This window comes from Bos javanicus, chromosome 15 (genome assembly GCF_032452875.1).
Source record: "Bos javanicus breed banteng chromosome 15, ARS-OSU_banteng_1.0, whole genome shotgun sequence".
Taxonomy (NCBI): Eukaryota; Metazoa; Chordata; class Mammalia; order Artiodactyla; family Bovidae; genus Bos; species Bos javanicus.
The window spans coordinates 64,044,550-64,068,217 of record NC_083882.1 but is presented as its reverse complement, the minus strand read 5'-3'; the positions used below and the strand labels follow the sequence as shown (position 1 = coordinate 64,068,217).

General features: G+C 38.7%; 1 non-coding gene across 1 annotated transcript; it reads left to right on the top strand.

The window, feature by feature from the left end:
• The first annotated feature begins 3,076 nt into the window (after positions 1-3,076).
• Positions 3,077-3,179, top strand: LOC133227226 (U6 spliceosomal RNA). The gene has a single exon (XR_009729778.1). It is a non-coding gene; the product is annotated as a U6 spliceosomal RNA (small nuclear RNA).
• The last annotated feature ends 20,489 nt before the right edge of the window (positions 3,180-23,668 follow it).

Sequence of the window (23,668 nt, the reverse complement as noted above, 5' to 3'; positions counted from 1 at the left end):
CTATGACTGAGAAGTGGGATTATAGTACACTTTAACTTTCTGTTTTGTTTGGGTTTATAAAAATAAATATATTTTATTCAGATAATCAGTAGAGTATGTAACCAATCAGGAGAAAAAAATAACCTTATGATAACCTTTGAATACATGATTATCTACTGGTAAAGTTTCTTCACTTAAAAAATATTTTTAGCAAAAAATTAATTGTACCAGAAACAGTACTAGATGCTTTCCTATACATTCTCTTAACTAACAGAACAACAAAAAACTGATTAACTATTTATCACAGAAATTATAAGGGAAATTCCAGTATAGAATAGAATTTTGAGCTAGATCTATCATCCAATTTTTAATATAATTAAAATATAAATGATATAAGCAACTATTAAGTATCTAAAAGACTGAACAATTATGTGACTCATTTAAAAGCACAATTTTAGGAAATATCATGCTCCACAAAAAATGCTGTTGTTAATGAATTCTAATTCAAGGATTTAAGGAATGGAAGAATACTGTCACTTTTCCAGTTAGGGGAAATAGGCTAATCAATGACTAAAAGAGAGGAAGTATGCTTAGCAGATCTGGGTATGTTCTCTTTAGTTCAGTCTCTCTCACAATATTTAAAGAATGGATTGACTTTCATACTGATTCTCTAAAATCCTGTATTGCACTAATTATATACACTCATACAACAGACACACAAAGGCTTCTACGTGTATGCAGGCACGTAAAACCTGATCATTCCTATTGTTACAACAGCAGTACTTAACATGAGTTGATATAATTCCAAATTACATGGGCACTCATCTAAGCAAATTAGGAAGTGTTGCTTTTCCTGTATTTGCAAAACAAACCCAACATTTTAAAAACACAGCCTAACACTGTTTCAAGTTTTGAAATGAGGAAACAGATGACAGGCTTAAGGAAATCCCAGACTAGGTATTTATAAGTTCCAAAGATACCACAGTTGTTGCGCTTCTCTTAAAATGAGCCTTTTCTAAAGGAGAATTATGACAAATTAAGTGTGAGTGCATGAGCAGAGGCAGGAAATTTGATAAAGATCCAACAAATTAGGGAACAGTCCAGAAAACCTCTTGGGGGTTATATTCTTTACAAATAGTAAACATCTTTCTAAAAGTTCATGCTCTTTAAAGAGCTCTCCGAAACTGGCATCATAGGAAGATGGCACCATTTAATACATGACATTTTTGTCATTCTTTTCTTGTCAAGATGAAAAATATTCTGAAAGCTAAAGGAAGTTAATTTGTAAACACTGAAAACAGGTGTTTTTTTTTTTTAATTTTAAATCTTGAGTCAGAGGATCAAAACTAACCTAACTCCTTACATATTATTTAATTTGCTACAATAGAAATTTGCTTTAAGATTTTACAGATCACAACTGCTGTAATGCCAACACAAACATCTGTAGTTCAGTAGGGTTTAACTCTTATCATATGTCACAGAAGTATTCTCTCTACTCCTGAAATAGTGGGTTAGATTACAGTTTTGCATCTGTCTGTGGGAATTATGTTACAAAAGGCCCAACTTTACAGAAACTTTATGTTTCGGTGCTTTCAAGTTCTTGATATAACAAGTGTTAAGGCTGGCATTCAGGAAGGAGACAAATTACTCAAAGTGACAAATATTAAGTAGAAAAGAGATGTGCACAGGTAATAAACAAATATTAAAAGTGTTATTTTATTTCATCACTATAAAAAGTATTTATTTATTTTATTTTTGGCTGTGATGGGTCTTCATTGCTGCACAAGGGCTTTCTCTAGCTGCAGCCAGCAGGGGCTGTCTTTGCTGTCACGTGCAGGCTTCTCATTGCCCTGACTTCTCTTCCTGCAGAGCACAGGCTCTGGGCACACAGGCTTCAGCAGCTGCAGCACGTTGGCTCAGTAGTTGTGGTGCACGGGCTCAGTTTCTCCACGGCATGTGGAATCTTCCCAGACCAAGGATCGAACCAGTGTACTTTGCACTGCAAGGTGGATTCTTAACAACTGGACCACCAGGGAAGCCTCATCACTGTAAAAATTTTGTATGTCCTTATATTAATAGGACACACAATTCACTGTGCTGTAAAGGAAAATATCATTTTAAATAAGGAAACTTCAACCAAGAATTCTTATTGAAGATCTATACAATTCTCTTTTCCCCTTATACTACACACATTCATAATAAGAAAGTGAAAAGTCAATATATAGAGATTTCAACCCAGGTTTTTTGTTTTTTTTTTTTTTTTTTTGGCCATGCACAGGGTCGACTGAAGCAACTTAGCAGCAGCAGCAGCAGCAGCAGCTTGGCTTCTTAGTTCCCTGACCAGGGATCGAACCTGGACCAGGCAGTGAAAGCACCAGTTCCTAGTCACTGGATTGCCAGGAAATCCCCTGTCCACTTTTAACATAAACTTTGGCTCAGCTGGTAAAGAATCTGCTTGCAATGCAGGAGACCTGGGTTTGATCCCTAGGTCGGTAAGATCCCCTGAAGAAGGGAAAGGCTACCCACTCCAGTATTCTGGCCTGGAGAATTCCAAGGGCTATACAGCCCATGGGGTCGCAAAGAGTCGAATGCAACTTTCACTTTCACTTTTGAAAAACTATGGAGTCATACATTGAAGACTTGCTTCCTTTGTATGAATATACAGCTCCCAACAAATCATTAGAAATCTTGATAGAATAAAAGCACAAAAGTATTTATCCTAGAGATATATTCTTACATTTTTAAAATAATATATATGTAAGTATGTTCTTTGTACTGTTGTTTAGGATTAATGTGGAAGATAAAGATTTATGGGTATATGAGTATACTCAAATATATAGAATATCTCTGAAGGAATAAATAAGAAACAAAAATTTTCTAAATGAAAATTTTGTTTGTAGTTACTGTATATGTACCAAGAAAGCTAATAGCTTAGGTTTTGGTTATATAGTTGTGTTTGTGTTTTTGTCTTCACTTTTTGTCCTCTCTCCAGAAAATTACCTGGGTAAGTAGGGACCAGAAGAAGAGAGACTTACTATTCATTGTATAGTCTTTTTCATCTTTTGAAGCAATTGCTTAAAAGGATATGCCTTTTTGCATGCTTCAGCAGCACGTGTACTAAAATTGGAATGATACGGCAAAGATTAGCATGGTCTCTGCACAAGGATGACACACAAATTCATGAAGTGGTCTGTATTTAAAAAAAAAAAAAAAAGATATGCCTTTGATTTCACAAAGAATTGATAACATTAATTTGATGATTGCAAAAGAGATCACCTGTTACAATTCCCACCCACCTGAGGATCCAGCTGAATTAAAGATGGGACGTAGCAGCAACTGATGGCTTGGAAAGAACAAGGAAAGTCTTTAAAAAACTGGTCACCTCGTGGAGTGCTCCTCTTATTTTTCAGTAATTTTGTCTCCTCAAAACCCTTTTATTCTCTATTCCACCCCCAAGAAATTCCTCCCTCTAATCTGCAGTGTAATAGAGGTGTTCTCCAAATTTTAAAACTGTAAAACACATTTTAGGTCAATATTTCACGTAGAATAAATTTAATTTTGACATACATTTATTTTATAAGCTCATTTACATTTACTTTTATCAAGTCAATCAAAAGGAACAATGAAGCCATTTTGACGAATGTGAAAAATGGAAATCAGAAGTTATGTATAATCATTTCCCTTGTATTTGTCTTTTCCTCCAATTATTATTTTTATTTTTTAAATTTTTGATTGGACTAGGTCATTCTTGCTGAGTAGGTTTTGCTCCAGTTGCAGCAAGCAGAGGCTACTCTCTAGTTGCCATTCATGGGCTTCTCACTGTGGTGGCGTCTCTTGTTGCAGGGGATGGGTTCTAGGGCAAATAGACTTAAGTAGTTACAGAATTTGGGCTCAGTAATTGCAACTCCTGGGCTCTAGAACACAGGCTCAGTAGTGTGGTACAAGGGCCTAGTTGCTCTGTGGTATGTGGGATCCTCCTAGATCAGGGATCAAACCTGTGTCTCCTGCATTGGCAGGTGGATTCTTTACCACTGAGCCACCAGGGAAGCCCTCCAATTAATTTTTATACTTTGTTTTGATTACATAGTATCACAATACTCCTTATCACACAAATATATGGCTATAGAGAATAATAGGTTGTTTTTGTTTAATTTTTTTAAACAGCATGCTTTGGAACTTTGAGTTGTTCTTTGATTAAAGGCATTCAGAAATGCAAAGATTTATAATAAGAAGGTTCTTTCTAAATTGTATCCCTGGGACTTCCCTGGTATGGTATCCACATACCAATGCAGGAGACATGGGTTCGATCCCTGACCGGTGAGGATTCCACATGCAGTGGAGCTACTAAGCCTGTGTGCCACAACTAATGAGCCTGTGCTCTGAAGCCCACGAGTTGCAACTATTGGAACTTGTGCTGTACAACAAGAAAAGCCACTGCAGCAACAAAGTCCTAGTCCCCCTCCCTGCACTAAAGAAAAGCCTACATGCAGCAACAAAGAACTCATGAGCTGCAACAAAGACTCAGCACAGTCCAAAAAAAAAATACCCTTCCCTGAAAGCCATAGGGTAGTTCCTGTCTTTTGAGCCTAAGCTGCCTGTTCTCCTTATTTGACTCAATATGGGGCACCTTCTCCTTGAAAGAAAAGCTATGACCAACCTGGACAGCATATTAAAAAACAGAGACATTACTTAGCCAACAAAGGTCCATCTAGTCAAAGCTATGGTTTTTCCAGTAGTCATGTGTGGGTGTAAGAGTTGGACCATACAGAAAGCTGAGTTCTGAAGAATTGATACTTTTGAACGGTGGTGTTCGAGAAAACTCTTGAGAGTCCCTTGGACTGCAAGGAGATCAAACCAGGCAATCCTAAAAGAAATCAGTCCTGAATATTCATTGAAAGGACTGATGCTGAAGCTGAAGCTCCAATACTTTGGCCCCTGATGCAAAGAACTGACTCATTGGTAAAGACCCTGATACTGGGAAAGATTGAAAGCAGGAGGAGAAGGTGACGACAGAGGATGAGATTGCTGGATGGCATCACGGACTCTATGGACATGGATTTGAGCAAGTTCTGGGAGTTGGTGATGGACAGGGAGGCCTGGAGTGCCGCGGTCCATAGGGTTGCAAACAGTCGGCCATGACTGAACGACTGAACTGAGGGCACCTTCCAGCAAACTCTGTGCTTTCCTTCACCACAACCCAATGTCAGTAGATTGGCAGCACATCAGGTGAACAGACCTGTTTGGTTCAGTAACAGAAACAGAACTCCTCTGTTGGCAGTCTTCGTGTTGCAGCTCTCCACTACAAGGACCAAGACTTTCTCAGAGCTGCTCCATAAGCCAAAGTTCTTCCCATCCGATTCTCAGTTCTTCCCTCCCACCTCTCAAAGGTCAGACCTTCGGCACAGGCTGACTTCTGTTTTCCCTCCTTTATCTTTCACAGGCCTTATCCATAATAAATCTCTTGCACTTCTAATTCTCAGCTGATATCTGCTTTCCTGGGATAGGAGCTAAAATATGCACATGAAAAATACATTCACTATTTTTATAATACATTCTAGTTCACCACCATCAAATACATAATATTCACTCATCTCTTTTTTATTTTCTTGTTTGGACCTTGAAAATTATGCCACTTATTCAGTCACAGCGATGTGTGTGTTCCTTGTTTGCCAGTTAATTCATGAAAAGGATACTCCCTGTAAGAAGTATTTTAAAGAATTGTTTCCCAAACAGTCCATTCCATTTTATCATTACTCAGTAGTTCTTTTCTTGGCAAAAGATACCTAAAACACTATACCATTTTTCATCATAAAAGTGATACAGCCAAGACATCCAGTTAGCAGAAAGCTTCTTTCCATTGAGACAACAGCCCAATTTGTTGAACAAGTGCTTAGTATAAATTCAAAATGCTTATTACTGTTTTTTAAAATGTTGGAGACATTTATAAAGGTGGCTTCTTTATTTGCTGGTTGTGAATTCCACATTCTAAAACTGTCAAATATTTAGGATTCAACTCAAAAGCAGAATGTGAAAATCAGTAGTAATTAAATCAATTGAGAAAACATTTATCAGGGCTGCTTACCAAGACTTCACTTAGAATAGAAATTTCCAGCTCTTAGCAGAAACTGCAAATTTTCAGACATTGAAGCATCTTATGAGATCTGTTTGCCTGCCCATGTTCATGATAAGTAAAGGAACACATCTTCCAGGAAATAGCCTCATAGATCTTAAAAGCACAAGAAAGGAAAAGTGACATCATTCTTTCAATGGTACCCTACCAAAATTTCAGAGATAAGTTTTATATGAGTTTGTTTTTCTGACTGTTGAAAATAGGCTGGTTGCAACAGAGGTGTCAGATTGCTTCTCTCTGTGTCAACTTCAAGTTCAAATTTAGGAAGTCATTCTGCCTGAGAACATGTTGTGCAAATTAACCATAGATTTCTAAGCTGAAAATAAGTTTCAACAGGTCTAAATTTCGCCTAGGTTGTTCTTCTCCCCATTGCCTTTTGGTGCTTTATAAAGTTGATTGTTCCTCCCATGATTCACTAGGAGTAAAATAACATATCAAATTTGACATTTAGAAGAGAACTCTCCAAGAATGACATAGTGTTCTTGGTTTTCAATGTTTTGAATACTCTTTGCAATAGACTTTCCAATAAAATACTGATTTTATACTGATTTCCTACTACAGTTATTTTATTAAATTAGATAATGTGTGTAGCAAGACCCCGCAGGAATAGGAAAAACGACAGGTAAATATTGCTGAGCAGAAACTGTGAAGCACACAACACGACTTGTAGAGGGGAGGAGTTACAAGAATGAGTGTACTCCGAATAGCAGAAAAGCTTGGGAGGACGGGATGGTTATGGCAGCTGTATAAACTCACTGGGGAATGTAAATAGGGAAGAGTGTGTTCTTTAAAAGCTGGAGCGTTTTGATAGAGGTGGTGGCAATATCCTTTCCTAGTTTCTCAACTTGTATGGGCTTGATCCTAGGAATCACGTTTGAAGACATATGTTATCGTCCCACTTTGTAAATGATTTGGTGACTAAGAAGGCAACAGCATCAAATCGTACCCCAGGGGTACCTGGAAGAATTAGTGCAGCTTTCTGGCTTACTTAGGGCCATGGGAGAATTTGACTTAGTTTCCTGATTTTAACACAGAGAAGGCTGAAGTCAGTCTAAATCGTTTTAAGAGGTCATTTTTAGCTTTGGGTTCCTATGTCTCCTTTTGGAAATTACAGTATATTTTGAAGGTTTGTAATATGCTGCTGCTGCTGCTGCTGCTGCTGCTAAGTCGCTTCAGTCGTGTCCGACTCTGTGCGACCCCATAGAGGGCAGCCCACCAGGCTCCACCGTCCCTGGGATTCTCCAGGCAAGAACACTGGAGTGGGTTGCCATTTCCTTCTCTAATGCATGAAAGTGAAAAGTGAAAGTGAAGTCACTCTGTCGTGCCCAACTGTTAGCAACGCCATGGACTGCAGCCTACCAGGCTCCTCCGTCCATAGGATTTTCCAGGCAAGAGTACTGGAGTGGGTGCCATTACCTTCTCCATCGTAATATGTTACTGCCAACTAAACGCTAAATAGAACTTTGCAGCAATATCTTCATTGATTTTGAACATCTGTAATTCGGATGTGAAGTCTGGTGCTAGCAGATCAGTCAGTTATACTTTCTTTAGGTGTAGAAAAGATACAAGTTTTCCATAAAGATGAATAAAGAAAGGCATATCCATGCTGAAAAGTCATTAGGGTCTCCCGCATTGCAGGCAGACGCTTTAACCTCTGAGCCACCAGGGAAGCCCGAAAAGTCATTAGTATCTAGTAAATTAGCATGTTCTTCAGATCTGAAGGAACTGTAATTAAGTACCTAACATTTAATTGGATTTTCTCCAATTAGATTATGTGTTATCATTTATAAAGAAATTAAGCAGCTTAAAATAATCAAAATAGTTTCATATAAATGAGTGCCAAGAAATCCTCAAATTAAAAAAAAAAAAAAGTTTGCTTCTATTCTAACATGGTCCTAAGTTTTTAATCTTTACTCATTCTTCAAAGCCAATAGTACAGGTTCTACTCCTCCATTAAATCCCCTCCAAGGACTTTAGTTGCAAATTTCTTCCTTCTCTGTGTTCCTTCTGAACATAGAGATTTTTATCTCTTAACTTAGCACTTAGTTATACTAGTGCAAGTCAGTTTAAGATTTCAAACTCTTTGGAAACTGGAGCCATTTTTTCTTGTATCTCAGTCAAAATTTAATACACACTTTTATAGCATTTAGTTTGTGTCAGAGGCATAGTAACATAATCCTGACAATAACCTTCTAAGGATAGATTTAACTATCCCCTTTTTAGAAATAAGGAAACTGAGGTAGAGATAATTGAATTCACAGCACAGTGAGCAGGGTTTCAAACAAGGGAGTTGTCTGACAGAGCACAATCTCTGAACCACAGTGCTATACAAATATAAATACTAGTGCCTTGGAAACAAAATAAGTAAATAAATAAATGGTGCTTTGTTCTATTCTGAAAGAAAATTGTGTTTACTCAAGCTAAAAACCTTTAAAGAGTCAGATCTTCAAATAATGAATGAGTAAAATATTCTCTAAATCAGTGTGATTATTATTCTGTATTTTTTTTTGTAGAGAATATACAGAACTATGTCTAAAGAAATCTTCTGAAGACTTTCCTGGCAGTCCAGTGTTTAAGACTCCATCCTTCCAATGCAAGGGCACAAGTTGATCACTGATCCAGGAACTAAGATCCCACATTGCCACACACAAAAAAAGTCTTTTGAAAATTGTTGCTTATTAATATTAGTAGAGATTGAATTTCAGATCCCAGACTCTCTAGAGTACTATTTTGTAAGGAAGCACTACTAAGTGAGAAACTCTTACATCCAAATATAAAACTTAAATGCCTAAACTGATTATTTGTTTGTAGGAATGTTAGTGAAAAATTACAAAGTGGGAAATTGCAATTCCATGTATGTAACTATCCTGTGAGTACTGGTAGAGAGGGTGAAAAAGCATGACCCAGTACTGAATATTTCCAGAATCTTTTCTGCCTCACATTTTGGTCATGTTCTATTTTTACATGAACCTCAGGGAATCAGGGCTGGGAAAAATGTCTCTAAGGATACATATCAGAGTAAGTTTTTCTGAAGTCAACAAGTACTTACTGAGTCTTTTGTGAAGCCAAATGCTGTACTAGGCACTCTGGACATTGCAAAAGAAGCCTATCGCCTAATTTTGTGTTTTTGGTTTTGTTTTTGTTTTAAGTTAAACCTAATGGCTCCTAATGGCTCCTCAAACTCAGCTCTCTTTCTCATCAGGTGCCTCCCATGTTGGAGAGTTTCCCTAAATGTATACATATTTTTGCTATGTTTTGTTACTTTGAATTTTGTGTCATCTTATGTAGCAGTCATTAGAAGCCAGTGAAAAAATGGGGCCAGAAATGAGATCCTGTGATGACTTAAAGGATTATGACTCCAACTAGTACAGAGGGTCATTTGTAATTTAAATATATATAGGTTTTTTACTTTAAAACACTTTAGAGAACAAATTCCCCTAAATACGTTACTTGAGAAACTTGTGACCTTGCCTTCACATTATCTTTGAGTCCTCAACACTTCTTTCAAAAAAAACGCAAAAAATTAAAGGTAATTGCACAACATTGTGGTTTGAGAAACAATCTTGTTGTATGGTTTTAAAATTGCCTCTTCCTCTTTTTTTTTTTTAACATTTATAATGTCTACTCTGTAAAACTGAAGGCAACTTAAATTATAGTTTAGCATTCACACAAAGTTCAGGGTAAATTCCTTCCCTAAAATAATTATTAAATTCTTGTGGACTCATCAGGAGTTATAGGAAGAATTCAGGCTTTTATTTAAACACAGTATTTATAACATAAGCCCCTCCCAGTAGTGTACTCATTTGTTCATCTTTTCTTTGTTAAGTATTTATTTAAAAAATCTCTGGTTATATTAACACAACATAATAAAGTCCTGATGAATCAAGTACTTACAAATTCTCAAACAAAAGGAAGGTTAGAGAAAGTAAACAAAAGCATAATAAATTGGTAGCTGAACTTTGCTATGGTAAGGCTAACTGACTTAAAACAGATTATGAAGCAATATTGCAACATTATCATTCTACACTGATAGCTCATATATAAAATTATCATTAAAAAAATCTTTTAAAACCTGCAGTCTGGATGGCACAAAGTGCCAGAAGTGTTGTTTATGACTAGCAGCTCTTTAAAGTTCAGTCATTTCAACTTTCCTTCAGAGATACAGATTGACATTCCAGCCTCTCCCCTACCCTGCCCGGAAAGTTTCATACAGTATAAAAGTTTATGGAGTAACATCTTAAAATCCTTCTTCACTCCTACTCCAGTTCATAATTCCCATCTCAAAATTAAGCACAGTTAACATGTACATCTTTGCAGTTCTTTATTTATATATATACACGCACATAAACTTGAACTTTTTTCCTTCACAAAAAGTTATTTTATGTTTAAAAAATTTGCAACATAGAAAACTTGCAAGTACATTAAAACAAAGAATTTTTCACCTTGACTCATTAGAGAGTAAGACCCTAATGATACCTCATTCAGATCAGATCAGTCGCTCAGTCATGTCGGACTCTTTGCGACCCCATGAATTGCAGCACACCAGGCCTCCCTGTCCATCACCAACTCCCGGAGTTCACCCAAACTCACGTCCATCGAGTTGGTGATGGCATCCAGCCATCTCATCCTCTGTCGACCCATTTTCCTCCTGCCCCCAATCCCTCTCAGCATCAGAGTCTTTTACAATGAGTCAACTCTTTGCATGAGGTGGCCAAAGTACTGGAGTTTCAGCTTTAGCATCATTCCTTCCAAAGAACACCCAGGGCTGATCTCCTTTAGAATGGACTGGTTGGATCTCCTTGCAGTCCAAGGGACTCTCAAGAGTCTTCTCCAACACCACAGTTCAAAAGCATCAATTCTTTGGCGCTCAGCTTTCTTCACAGTCCAACTCTCACATTACAAAGCAGTAATGTAAATTAGGAGTTTTTTTAAATTCTGTACATTTCCCATTCCTTGTCAAATCTCAATTCATTTCTTCATTTATTTATTTATAATAATATGAACTCACATTTTCCATTTTATTCAATGGTTCATTATCTGTTGTTCTGTTTAGTCTCTCAATCCGACTCTTTTTGACCCCATGGACTGAAGCACACCAGGCTTCCCTGTCCATCACCAACTCCCAGAGCTTGCTTAAACTCATGTCCATCAAGTCAGTGATGCCATCCAACCATCTCATCCTCTATTGTCTCCTTCTCCTCTGGCCTTAAATCTTTCCCAGCATCATGGTCTTTTCAAATGAGTCAGGTCTTCACATCAGGTGGTCAAAGTATTGGAGGTTCAGCTTCAGCATCAGTCCTTCAAATGAATATTCAGGACTGATTTCCTTTAGGATTGACTGGTTTGATCTCTTGTCAGTCCAAGGGACTCTCAAGAGCCTTCTCCAACACTACAGTTAAAAACCATCAATTCTTCAGAGCTCAGCGTTCTTCCTCCCCTGCAGCATGCCAGGCCTCCCTGTCCATCACCAGTTCCTGGAGCTTGCTTAAATTCTTATGTCCAACTCTCACATCCATACATGACTACTGGGAAAACCATAGCTTTGACTAGACGGACCTTTGTTGGCAAAGTAATGTCTCTGCTTTTTAATATGATGTCTAGGTTGGTATAGCTTTTCTTCCAAGGAGCAAGTGTCTTTTAATTTCATGGCTACAATCACCATCTGCAGTGATTTTGGAGCCCCAAAAATAAAGTCTCTCACTGTTTCCATTGTTTTCCCATCTATTTGCCATGAAGTGATGGGACCAGATGTCATGATCTTAGTTTTCTGAATGTTGAGTTTTAAGCCAGCTTTTTCACTCTCTTGTTTCACTTTCATCAAGAGGCTTTTCAGTTCTTCTTTGCTTTCTCCCATAAGGGTGGTGTCGTTTTATTTAGATGCTTAATTTTTCCCAGTTTGGCCAATGGGAAATCATTCACTCTGGCTTCTGTGTCTTTTTGAAATGTCTCTGTATTCTTTGGGCTTCCCTGGTGGCTCGGGTGGTGAAGAATCTGCCTGCAATGTGGGAGACCTGGGTTTGATCCCTAGGTTGGGAAGATCCCCTGGAGGAAGGCATGGTAACCCACTCCAGTATACTTGCTGGGAGAATTCAATGGACAGAAGAGCCTGGCAGACTACAGTCCATGGGGTCCCAAAGAGTCAGACATGACTGAGTGACTTTCACCTTCACTTGCTTTGTAAGGTTAATATGGTCCAGGAACATCTTTTACTTCCTCTGCACCAGCCGTGCAACCAGCCATTTCTTTAAGGAATTTTGGTTCCCTTTAGTAGAAAATGGTATTGAGAAACAATAGTTGGGTACCAGATGTGCTCCTTTCTTGTGAATGTTGCTGCTCAGTTATAGTCCTCAAATACAAAATCAGTTGTTGTTCTAGTGTTTACAATATACATTTTTAACTAATATAAGTTCACTTTCAAATCACACTGTTCTGTTCCACGTATAGCACTGCTGCTGCTGCTGCTAAGTTGCTTCAGTCGTGTCCGACTCTGTGCGACCCCAGAGATGGCAGATATCCTACAATAGTTTTCTTAATTCTTCCCTCCTATCCTTTGTGACATTTCTGTCATTTATTTCACTTGTTTATATGATATTGCTTTAAACAAATTGTTATTTATTAAATCAATTTCAAAAGAAAAATAAAATATTTTATCATGACTTAATCTTTTTCTAACAATCTTCCTTTCTTTATGTAGATCTAAATTTCTGACTTAAGTAGTTTTCCTTTTACTGAGAATTTTTTTTCCACATTTCTTACAGGGTAAGTCTTCTTGCGTAAATTCCCTCAGTTTTTATTTGTATGAGAAAGCATTTATTTCTCCATCACTTATGAAGGATAATTTCACTGGATATTACCACTATATTATTCATTGTTCACTCTATTCATTAGGTTCTTTTTTTTTTTTCATTTTTTTATTTTTCACACTTTACATATTTCACTGCACTCAATTCTTTCTCCGGAGAAGACAGTGGCATCCCACTCCAGTACTCTTGCCTGGAAAATCCCATGGACGGAGGAGCCTGGTGGACTGCAGTCCATGGGGTCTCTAAGAGTAGGACACGACTGAGCGACTTCACTTTCACTTTTCACTTTCATGCACTGGAGAAGGAAATGGCAACCCACTCCAGTGTTCTTGCCCGGAGAATCCCAGGGATGGGGGAGCCTGGTGGGCTGCCGTCTATGGGGTCGAACAGAGTCGGACACGACTGAAGCGACTTAGCAGCAGCAGCAGCAGCAGTTCTTTCTTTCATGGTTTCTGTTGAAAATTCCTCTATAGCTAAGGTGATTTTCCCCCCTGCTCTGGCTTCTTTCAAAATTTTCTCTTTGTCTTTAGTTTTCCACAGTTTGAATATGAAATGCCTATGCATGATTTTTTGCTCCTCTTAGTTGACTCCAACACCCCACACCAAGACTCCTCCCCAGGTAAGCACTTTGTTTGGGTTTTGACACCTTGGGCCAGGCTACTTCTAAATTCAGAAGCTTTCCTCCCCCATTCAGGCCTGCCTCTCCTCAGTGGGCCACCCACCTAAGCGTGGACAATTTCCTCAGCCCACTTGGGCTCCAACACTCCACTTCAGGTTGCCCCTCTGCACCTTCCTTGGGCTCTGATGCCCCACACCAGGTCACCCCCAAAAGTTGATGCTCACCTTGTCCTCTCCCCCTGAACCAGGACTTCCTCTACAGAGATGCTTTTGCCACCATACTTGGGCTTCCATACTCTCCATCAGGGCACAGACCCATGTGGTGGACTCCTTCCCTTCTGGCAGGAACATTCCAGAAGTGATCTTGTTTTCTTCCTACTCCATCCTGTCCAGAGATACCTGATTTCAATATGTCCCATTATGAATGATGTTAACTTGATCACTTGAATAAAATGGTATCTGCCACACTTCTCCACTATAAACTTTTTCTCCTTCTCTAACTAATTCATATTTTAGGAATACTAGGCAAATGTCTCATTCTTCATCAAACTTATGGTTTAAACAATGATATATCTATATACTTTCGTATCTTATTCAATAGATTGTAATATGTCATTTTCATTATTTATTTTGATGCTTAAATTTCTCCAGATTTGGCCATTGCGAGCCCCTTCAAGCTGGCCTCTGCATCCTTTGACATGTCCCCAACATTCCTTGGCTACTTCCTTACTTTCTGACACAATAAGATATCCTGAGATCATTTTGTTCTTTCTCTGTGCCAGACCTAGAAATAGCCATTTCCTTAAGAAGTTCTAATTCTTTTTAGTGGAGAATACTATTTAAAAATCAGGATCAAGCCACTAGACACGCACATTGCTGTTGAGGGGTCATGATTCCTACATTCTCTCAGTGGACAGAATACATGATATGTATATATGTAATGTATGTGTATGTATATACTTATATATATGCATATATTTATTTCTCATTTATCTGTCTATAATATACATATATAATTTATACTGAGATATAGTACATATAACTTAAAATTCACCATTTTAAAGTGTATAATGTAATGGTTTTTAATATATTCTTCATAGTCAGAACACTGACATGAATCACAACAATATCTTTTTGGATCTACCTTTCAGAGCAATGAAAATAAAAACAAAAATAAACAAATAAGGCTTAATTAAACTTAAAAGCTTTTGCACAGCAAAGGAAACCATAAACAAAATGAAAAATCCCACAGAATGGGAGAAAATATTTGCAAATGAAGCAAAGTGACAAGATATTAATCTTCAAAATACACAAACACTTCATGGAGCTATATATCAAAAAATAACTCAATAAAAAAATGGGAAAAGATCTAAATAGACATTTCTTCAAAGAAGAAATACAGATGGCCAACAGGCACATGAAAAGATGCTCAACATCACTAATTATTAGAGAAATACAAATCAAAACCACAATGACTTACCACCTCACATTGGTCAAAATGGCCATCATCAAAAAGTCTATAGACAATAAACAGTAGAAAGGGTATGGAGAATAGGGTTCCCCCCTACAATGTTGGTGAGGATGTAAATTGGTACAACCACTATGGAGAACACTATGGATATTCCTTTAAGAAGTAAAAATAGAACTGCCATGTGATACAGCAATCCCACTCATGGGCATATATCTCGAGAAAACCGTAATTCAAAAAGATACATGCACCCCGATATTCACTGCAGTGCTGTTTACAATAGCCAAGACATGGAAGCAGCCTGGATGTCCGCTGACAGAGGGATATATACAATGGAATATTCAGTTCAGTTCAGTTGCTCAGTCGTGTCCGACTCTTTGTGACCCCAACAATGGAATATTACTCAGTCATAAACAAAAAATAAAATATTCTTTTTGCAGCAACATTGAGGGAACTAAAGATTGTCATACTGAGTGAAAGTAAGTCAGAGAAAGGCAAATATTGTATGATGTCACTTATTGCAAAATCTAAAAAAAGGGTACAAATGAACTCATTTACAAAACAGAAACAGACTCATGGACTTCAAAAACAAACTTACATTTGCCAAAATGGATGTGGAAGGGAGGAATAAGTCAGGAATTTGGGATTCACAAACACACACTACTGTATGTAAAATAATCAATAAAGATGTACCATACAGCACAGGGAACTCTATTTAGTACTCTGTAATAACCTATATGTGGAAAGAATCTGAGAAAGAATTCATGTGTGTATATGTATAAATGAATTACTTTGCTGTGCACCTAAAACTAACACTACATTGTAAATCAACTGTAAAATAAAATACGTTTTTTAAAAAATTAATTAATTAATAAAACTCAGTCGCAGTTTACAGAGAAGGCAATGGCACCCCACTCCAGTACTCTTGCCTGGAAAATCCCATGGACAGAGGAGCCTGGAAGGCTACAGTCCATGGGGTCACTGAGCGTCGGACACGACTGGGCGATTTCACTTTCACTTTTCACTTTCATGCATTGGAGAAGGAAATGGCAACCCACTCCAGTGTTCTTACCTGGAGAATCCCAGGGACGGGGAGCCTGGCGGGCTGCCGTCTATGGGGTCGCACAGAGTTGGACACGACCGAAGTGACTTAGCAGCCGCAGCAGCAGTCCCAGTTTAAAAAAAATTCTTTATATTGTGCAGCCATCATTACTATCTAATCTAATTTCAGAACATGTATGTATATACATATGCTGAAGAAGCTAAAGTTGAAAGGTTCTATAAAGAACTACAAAACCTTCTAGAACTAACTCCCAAGATGTCCTTTTCATCGTAGGGGACTGGAATGCAAAAGTAGGGAAGTCAAGAGACATCTGGAGTAACAGGCAAGTTTGGCCCTGGAGTACAAAATTAAGCAGGACAGAGGCTAATAGTAAGTTTTGCCAAGAAAATGAGCTGGTCATAACAACCACGCTCTTCCAACAACACAAGAGACGACTCTACACATGGACATCACCAAATGGTCAATACAGAAATCAGATTGATTATATTCTTTGTAGCTGAAGATGGAGAAGCTCTATACAGTCAGCAAATACAAGACTGGGAGCTGACTGTGGCTCAGATCATGAACTCATTGCAAAATTCAGAGTTAAATTGAAGAAAGCAGGGAAAACCACTAGGCCATTCAGGTATGACTTAAATCAAATCCCTCGCGATTTTACAGTGAAAGTGACAGATTCAAGGGATTAGATCTAATACAGTGCCTGAAGAAATGTGGACAGAGGTTTGTAACGATGTATAAGAGGTGATGATCAAACCCATCCCCAAGAGAAAGGAATGCAAAAAGGCAAAATGGTTGAGGAGGACTTATAAATAGCTGAGAAAAGAAGAGACATGAAAGACAGAGGAGAAAAGGAAAGATAAAATCTATCTGATGAAAGAGTTCCAAAGAATAGCAAGGAGAGATAAGAAAGCCTTTTTAAGTGAATAATGCAAAAAAATAGAGGAAAACAATAGAATGGAAAAGACTAGAGATCTCGTCAAGAAAATTAGAGATAGACTTAATAAAGTCTTAATACTAATGGAGCTCATTAAAAGATGATTGCTGTAGAAAGAATAGAGTAAGGGAGATCTGGTATATTGGAGGCGTAGAGGCAGGCTACAGTGTTGCCGAATGATCAGAGGTAGCCTTATGGCAAAGGTGACATGTGAGCAAAGATTTGAAGAGAAGGAATGAACCACGTGGACATATGGGTGAAAGGTATTGCAAGAAGAGGAGAGCTAGGTCCTAAGGCGAAAGCACCAAAACAGGAGAATGACTGGTACTGGTATCAACATCAAGGATGTTAATGTGGCTGTGGCTGAGTGAAGTGACTGAAAGGGAGAAAAGTAGGAGATAATGTCTTAAAAGCCAGGGGAGTACAGATGATGTTTAGCCTTTTGTCCATTGTTAGGACTCTAGCTTTTATTCTGAGTATGATGGGAAGGTACTGGAGAATTTCAAGCAAAGGAGAAACGTGATCTGACAGACTTTAAAGGGATGCCTCTGAATATTTTCCATGTGTTGAGAAGAGACTAGAGAGGCAAATATAAAACCAGGGAAGTCAGCAAGGAGCCCACTGTAGTCATTTGGGCACAAAATGGCTGGGACCAGGGTGCTAGCAGTGAAAGAGGTGAGAAGTGGACAAACTCTGCACGTATTTTGAAGATAAAATTGGCAGGATGTCCTGATAAACTGGATGTATGACTCACAGGGTTTTATTCTGAGCAATTTGAAGGATGATGTTGCCATCAACTGAGAGATGACTGTAGGCAGAGCCAGTTTGGAAAAGAATATTAAAAATTTCATTTTGAACTTGGAGAAGGCAATGGCAACCCACTCCAGTACTCTTGCCTGGAAAATCCCATGGACGGAGGAGCCTGGTGGGCTGCAGTCCATGGGGTTGCTAAGAGTAAGACACGACTGAGCGGCTTCACTTTCACTTTTCACTTTCATGCATTGGAGAGGGAAATAGCAACCCACTCCAGTGTTCTTGCCTGGAGAATCCCAGGGACGGGGGAGTCTGGTGAGCTGCCGTCTCTGGGGTCACACAGAGTCAGACACAACTGAAGCGACTTAGCAGCAGCTCACCAGGCTCCCTCGTCCCTGGGATTCTCCAAGCAAGAACACCAGAGTGGGTTGCCATTAGCAGCAGCAGCATTTTGAACTTGCTGAGTTTGAGGTGCCTGTAAAACATTCAAGAAGATATGTCAATTATCTGGTTGGCAAAATAATTCAGTAGTTTTATACATAAGTCTTAACTAAGGATACAGAATGCATGTTCAAGCCGTTAATTCAGTGCCTGGAAAATGGTAAATGCTCAATATGTTAGCTATAATGATGATATTTTCATCACTCACCTTGGAAAGCACATTGACTCCCAATTTAACTATTCGATCCCTTTACTTCAGCTAAAATAAAATTGGGTTTTTTACCACGTCACGTTGATTTTTATTTATAGCACAAATGAAATAGTACAGCATTAGAGCAAAATTTAAAAAGAAATGAAAGCCTCAGGGCTTCCCTGGTGGCTTGGTGGTAAAGAATCTGCCCCTCATTGCAGGAGACATGGAACGGGGAAGATCCCACATGCCTTGGAGCAACCAAGACCATGTGCCATTACAATTAAGCTTGTCCTCTAGAGCCCAAGAACCGCAACTACTGAGCCCCTGCACCCTAGAGCCTGTGCTCCAAAATAAGAGAAGCCACCACAAAGAGAAGCCTGCACACTGCGATTAGAGAGTACCGGCTGCTCACCACAACCAAAGAAAAGCATGCGTAACAATGAAGACCCAGCACAGCCAAAAATAATAAGTAAATAAAATTATAAAAAAAAGAAAATCTTTGACTCATACTCTGACTGTCTTACCATACTTCTTGTCTCATTTTAAAAGCATAATTTAAAATGGTTGAATCATGTTGTATGTACACGTATGTATCCTGGTTACTTCAAGTAACATTATTCCCTAAGCTATTTTCCAAGTTGCTCCATAATTTCCATATTTATAATTTGTAATGGTTGCAAAATAATCCATATTTACTCATCCACTTTTGTGTTGTTGCACATTTGACTGTTTGTCAACCTAGCACTCTTATAAGAAGGGTATATTGCCAAGATCAGAATTACTGGGTCAAAAGCTATGAACATTTTTGTAACTCTCAATATATAATACCAAATTGTGAAATACAATGCCAAAGGTTGGATTTTTTTCATAAAAAAAAAGAAAGCATAAACTCAACACACGAAACTAGAGTAATTTACAAAATAGGTTTCTTAATTCCCTTCTAACAAAACTCTATCCAAAGATATTTTTAGCTGGGCTACACAGACTCAGTTCATTTTTCTAGCCTACTTGATCACCGTGGTACATTTAAACTTTAGTCTACATTAGGACTGGTTTGCTGCTCGATACGGTGATTGTATTGATATAACTTTTTTGTCATTTGTACTAGAATTGATTTAAAAATCATTTTATATTAAAAGACTCATGTTTTCCTCTTTATATCCTTACTCTCTTATTCATATGTTCTAGTTTTAGGTCTGACTCCAGCTCTTTTAATGTACCAGGGGAATAAACACTGATTTAATCTGGCTACACCCCATCACGCTGGCCTAGGTTAGCTATTCAAAAGTATTTAAGAGGTAGAATTAACTGTCTTCAGTAATTAACCGAACATCTAATCCCTCTCCTCTTTAAGAGTGAAAAGAGGCAGGTTTGAAGTTGGGTAGTGTTCTTGCCTGGAGAATCCCATGCCTGGTGGGCTACATCCATAGGGTCGCAGAGTCAGACACAACTGGGCGACTGAGCAAGCACGCAGGCACTGAAGTAAAAACCAGACAAGCTGGTTTAGACTTGGGTAGTTATGCCTCCCGGAGAAGGCAATGGCACCCCACTCCAGTACTCTTGCCTGGAAAATCCCATGGACAGAGGAGCCTGGTAGGCTGCAGTCCATGGAATCTCGAAGAGTCGAACACGACTGAGCGACTTCACTTTCACTTTTCACTTTCATGCATTGGAGAAGGAAATGGCAACCCACTCCAGTGTTCTTGCCTGGAGAATCCCAGGGACGGTGTAGCCTGGTGGGCTGCCGTCCATTGGATCGCACAGAGTCGGACACGACTGAAGCGACCTAGCAGCAGCAGCAGCAGCAGCAGTTATGCCTCTAGGTAACAGCAGGCATAAACAGTAGGAATAAATAGTAAAAGCCAGTATTTTGGTTTATTCTGGCCACAATAATGTTGCTTAACAAACTATCCCAAAACTCAGTGGTTAAATCCCCAATTATTGTTCTTTCTTTTCCCTTCCCTTCTCTTCCCCCATCTTCTTTAGTCATTTCAGTCCTGAGGCTGTTAGGTAGGTCTGAGCAAGGTGGTATCTATGTTAGGCTGAGTTTGGGGAAGCCATGGCAGCCAGAGCAAGGTCTGACCAAGGTGAGTGGTGGAGCATGAGTAAGGTGAAGAGGGTGTCTGCATGGGATGTGGTCTAGTTGGGGAGTCAAAGCCTGAGCAGGGTAAAAGAGCTTCTCCAGGTAGACGGAGTTGTGACAGAGATGGGGGATGAATTACAAACAGGGGGTTCATAAAATGATATTGAGAATAATGAGAGAATAGGTACAACTATAGAAAGATGAAAACTAGAGTAAATCCTATGCTATTGGACTGGAGTTGGGTGTGTCAATGTGAATTCATGGTTCATATGTACATATTTTTGTTGTTCAGTCACTCAGTTGTGTCTGACTCTTTGCAACCCCATAGACTGCAGCACGCCAGGCTTCCCTATTCTTCACCATCTCCCGGAGTCTGCTCAAACTCATGTCCATTTAGTCAGTGATACCGTCCAACAATCTCATCCTCTGTTGTCCACTTCTCCTGACTTCTCCTGATATCCACTTTCCCAGCATCAGGGTCTTTGCAAATGAGTCAGTTCTTTGCATCAGGGTGGCCAAAGTATTGAAGCTTCAGCTTCAGCATTGGGCTTTGCAATGAATATTCAGGGTTGATTTCCTTAAGGATTGACCGGTCTGATCTCCTTGCTGTCCAAGGGACTCGTAAGAGTCTTCTCCAGCACCACAGTTTGAAAACATCAATTCTTTGGCCCTCAGCCTTCTTCATGGTCCAACTCTCACATCCATACATGACAAGTGGAAAAGTCATAGCTTTGACTATATGGACCTTTGTTGACAAAGTGATGTCTTGACTTTTTAATACACTGTCTAGGTTTATTGTAGCTTTTCTTCCAAGGAGCAGGGGTCTTTTAATTTCATGTCTGCAATCCCAGTCTGCAGTGATTTTAGAGCCTGAGAAAATAAAATCTGTCACTGTTTCCATTGTTTCCCCATCTATTTGCCATGAAATGATGGGACTGGATGCCATGAACTCTTTTGAATGTTGAGTTTTAAGCCAACTTTTTCACCCTCATCAAGAAGCTCTTCAGTGCCTCTTTGCTTTCTGCCATTAGAGTGTATCATCTGCATATCTGAGGCTGTTGATATTTCTGTCAGCAATCTTGAATCCAGCTTGTGATTCATCCAGCCCAGAATTTCACATGATGTACTCTGCTTATAAGTTAAATAAGCAGAGTGACAATATACAGCCTTGTCATACTCCTTTACCAATTTTGAACCAGTCCATTGTTCCATGTCCATTTCTAACTGTTGCGACTTGCCCTGCATACAGGTTTCTTAGGAAACAGGTGAGGTGATACGGTATTCGGATCTAAGAATTTTCCACAGTTTGTTGTGATCTACACAGTCAAAGGTTTTAGCGTAGTCATGAAGCAGAAGTAGATATTTTTCTGGAATTCCCTTGCTTTTTCTATGATCCAACAAATGTTGGAAATTTGATCTCTGGTTCCTTGACCTTTTCTAATCTGTAATTAGTTATTCTGTTAGCTACAGCCAAAAGTCTTCTAACTGATATAGTGTGACACCATTAAAAGTCTATCACATTTTTAATAGAACAATATGTATCTTGATTATTAAATATTAGATATTTAGTGCCACCAGCTTCTTGTTCACAAAAAGCTTTGTTTGTTGAAATGGTGAGAAAATACTGTGAACTCATGAGTATTATAAGTGAATAGGCTCCAAAATAAACACATACACACCAAAATGTACTTCATATGCATATTCAAATGTACTCTATAAATATATTCATCTTTTAGAAGTCACTTAAGAAAGTGAAAAAGACATTTAGTTCCTAACCCTGTCAAACCTATATTATTAGATCTTTTGGTCTTCAGAGCTCCTTATTACTTTTTTTCTAAATCTTATCTCCTCTCTTAAAGCTATTTCACTGATTTCTTTGTTTTCAAAAATATCTTTATTGCTTTAAATGTTTTCATCTTTTTAAAAATACCTTTTTACAATTATTAAATGACTTCATCCTTATTGTAAAATATGCAAACAATAAAGATATATACAGGGAGTTCCCTGGTGATCCAGGGGTTGGGACTCAGCGTTTTCACTGCCGCAGCTCAGGTTCAATCCTTAGAGGAGGAACTAAGATGGTACAGACCAAAACAAGAGAAATATACAGAACAAAATATAAAAACCATTCGTTATCTACCTTCAAATCGTTCTTTTTCCTCCAGAGATAAAATTTCTCCCCACCCACACATACATTATGGAAACTTTTCTTATGTCATTAAATATTCTTTGAAAATATTATTTTATGATTTTATAATAACCCATTGTGTGAATATGCCACAATTAACTTAATCAGTACCATATTTTGTATATTTGTTTCCAAGTTAAATAATGCTGTCATCAACAAATCTTTTTACATATATCTGAGTGTTCTTGCCTGGAGAATCCCAGGGACGGGGGAGCCTGGTGGGCTGCCGTCTATGGGGTCACACAGAATCGGACACGACTGAAGTGACTTAGCATAGCATAGCATAGTGAAGTTTTGGAGAAGGCGATGGCACCCCACTCCAGTACTCTTGCCTGGAAAATCCTATGGACGGAGGAGCCTGCTAGGCTGCGGTCCATGGGGTCGCTGAGAGTCGGACACGACTGAGCAACTTCACTTTCACCTTTCACTTTCCTGCATTGGAGAAGGAAATGGCAACCCACTCCAGTGTTCTTGCCTGGAGAATCCCAGGGACAGAGAGCCTGGTGGGCTTCCGTCTATGGGGTCGAAGAGTCGGACACGACTGACTCAACTTAGCAGCAGCAGCAGCAGCATCTTTTCCCTAAGATAAGACATTGACTCAAGAGCACAAAAATATTGGCACATGTCACCAAATTGCCCCTCAGCAATACAGTACAGTCTCACTACATATAATCTCATGTGAATTTAAGCAGGCTGTTCTTCCTTCCCGTTCAGGACTGCTGAGCGCTGTAGAGTGCCTGTAGAGTACCTTACACTGAAGACCTGTAATACTTCTACCATACTAAAATTGTATTTTATCCTCTCAAAAGTATTTGCCAAAAAAGTGGTAGTATCTGGCACCCATTGTTTTAATTTGCATTTAATTAATGGGGAGGTAGATTATGCCATTCACTCTTTCATTCATACATTTAACTAATACTTACTGAGTACTTATTAAATGCCAGCACTATATTTGGTTTCAATATTGTACAAACAAGGGCTTCCCAGGTGGTGCTAGTGGTAAAGAACTTACTTG